This window comes from Schistocerca serialis, unplaced genomic scaffold, assembly GCF_023864345.2.
Source record: "Schistocerca serialis cubense isolate TAMUIC-IGC-003099 unplaced genomic scaffold, iqSchSeri2.2 HiC_scaffold_1128, whole genome shotgun sequence".
Classification (NCBI taxonomy): domain Eukaryota; kingdom Metazoa; phylum Arthropoda; class Insecta; order Orthoptera; family Acrididae; genus Schistocerca; species Schistocerca serialis.
Genome location: NW_026047324.1, coordinates 30,001 through 32,500, shown reverse-complemented (window position 1 = coordinate 32,500; position 2,500 = coordinate 30,001). Strand labels below are relative to the sequence as shown.

Genomic DNA, 2,500 nt, shown 5'->3' with positions numbered 1-2,500 from the left:
TCTGGCAGTCATGGCCGGTCCTTGCGGCCGGCCGCGAAGCCCTGACGAGTAGGAGGGTCGCGGCGGTGGGCGCAGAAGGGTCTGGGCGTGAGCCTGCCTGGAGCCGCCGTCGGTGCAGATCTTGGTGGTAGTAGCAAATACTCCAGCGAGGCCCTGGAGGGCTGACGCGGAGAAGGGTTTCGTGTGAACAGCCGTTGCACACGAGTCAGTCGATCCTAAGCCCTAGGAGAAATCCGATGTTGATGGGGGCCGTCATAGCATGATGCACTTTGTGCTGGCCCCCGTTGGGCGAAAGGGAATCCGGTTCCTATTCCGGAACCCGGCAGCGGAACCGATACAAGTCGGGCCCCTCTTTTAGAGATGCTCGTCGGGGTAACCCAAAAGGACCCGGAGACGCCGTCGGGAGATCGGGGAAGAGTTTTCTTTTCTGCATGAGCGTTCGAGTTCCCTGGAATCCTCTAGCAGGGAGATAGGGTTTGGAACGCGAAGAGCACCGCAGTTGCGGCGGTGTCCCGATCTTCCCCTCGGACCTTGAAAATCCGGGAGAGGGCCACGTGGAGGTGTCGCGCCGGTTCGTACCCATATCCGCAGCAGGTCTCCAAGGTGAAGAGCCTCTAGTCGATAGAATAATGTAGGTAAGGGAAGTCGGCAAATTGGATCCGTAACTTCGGGATAAGGATTGGCTCTGAGGATCGGGGCGTGTCGGGCTTGGTCGGGAAGTGGGTCAGCGCTAACGTGCCGGGCCTGGGCGAGGTGAGTGCCGTAGGGGTGCCGGTAAGTGCGGGCGTTTAGCGCGGGCGTGGTCTGCTCTCGCCGTTGGTCGGCCTCGTGCTGGCCGGCGGTGCAGGATGCGCGCGCCTGCGCGGCGTTCGCGCCCCGGTGCTTCAACCTGCGTGCAGGATCCGAGCTCGGTCCCGTGCCTTGGCCTCCCACGGATCTTCCTTGCTGCGAGGCCGCGTCCGCCTTAGCGTGCTCCTCCGGGGGCGCGCGGGTGCGCGGATTCTCTTCGGCCGCCATTCAACGATCAACTCAGAACTGGCACGGACTGGGGGAATCCGACTGTCTAATTAAAACAAAGCATTGCGATGGCCCTAGCGGGTGTTGACGCAATGTGATTTCTGCCCAGTGCTCTGAATGTCAACGTGAAGAAATTCAAGCAAGCGCGGGTAAACGGCGGGAGTAACTATGACTCTCTTCGCACTCGGAGCCTGTCGCTCCCGAGTGCCTATGGGGGCCGGTCACACATGAGGAGGCCGCCGCCGCGTTGCCGCCCAGGGGATCAGCAGCCGGGCCGGACGGCCTTACCCCAGCGGAGTTGCGGCGCCTGCCGCACGAAGTCCTGGTGAAAGTGATGAATCTCTTCCTTCTGGCCCGCGCCCTTCCGGAACGCCTGCTTCGCGCGCGAACGTCCCTTCTCCCGAAGACGGCTGCACCAACATCCCCCGCTGACTTTCGCCCCATTACGGTCTGCTCGGTGTTGGCGCGGACCTTTCACAAGGTTCTCGCGTCACGCCTGATGCGCGCATGTGCTGTGGACGAACGTCAGCGGGCATTCATCCCTCGGGATGGGATGTTGGAAAATACCTTCATCTTGGACACTGCTCTCACCGACGCAGTTCGCTCCTGCCGCTCTGTCTTTGTGGCATCGATCGACGTATCTAAGGCATTCGATTCGGTAGATCATGCTGCCCTTCGCCCCGTGCTGAAGGCGCATGGCCTGCCGGATTGTTTTGTCGAGTATGTCGAGCGGTGCTACGAGGGCAGCACGACAGTGATAGCGGACGGCGCCGGCGTGGGCGTGTCTGTGCAGCCAGCACGGGGCGTTCGCCAGGGCGATCCCCTCTCCCCCCTCCTGTTCAACTTTGCGGTGGACTACGTTTTAGGCCAACTGCCCTCCCACATCGGAGCTCGGATCCTCGGTCGCAGAGTCAACGCTGCGGCCTTTGCAGATGACGTCTTGCTGTTTGCAGCGACCCCGAGGGGCTTGCAGTCCCTCATCGACGCAGCTACCGCAGCCCTCGCCCACCTGGGGCTGCAGATCAACGCCCGGAAGTGTTTCACCCTCGCCTTAGTCGCGTCAGGGCGCGAGAAGAAGGTGAAGGTGGACAGCAATGTCACCTTCACAGCAGGCAATACCACCATGCCTGCCCTGCGTGTGGGTGAAACCTTCCGGTACCTGGGGCTGCAATTTTCCACGGCGGGTCGCTGTGTCTTCAATCCACGTCGCCACCTGGTGGAGCAGCTTGACGTCATCTCCCGAGCTCCGCTGAAGCCGCAACAGCGCCTCCACGCTCTCACCAACGTACTTCTCCCTGGCCTGTACCACGGGCTGGCCCTCAGCCGCACCCGGGTGGGTGCATTGAAGTCGGCCGACGTCACCATCCGGGCCGCCGTCAGGAGATGGTTCCGCCTTCCGGCGGACACCCCCCTGGGATACTTCCACGCTCCTGTTGCCCAGGGGGGCCTCGGCATTCCATCTTGCCGATGGATGGGTCCGACC

General features: G+C 62.4%; 1 pseudogene; it reads left to right on the top strand.

Annotated features, from left to right (window-relative positions):
• Positions 1 to 2,500, top strand: part of LOC126432309 (large subunit ribosomal RNA) — a 6,688-nt pseudogene that overhangs the window by 1,685 nt on the left and 2,503 nt on the right.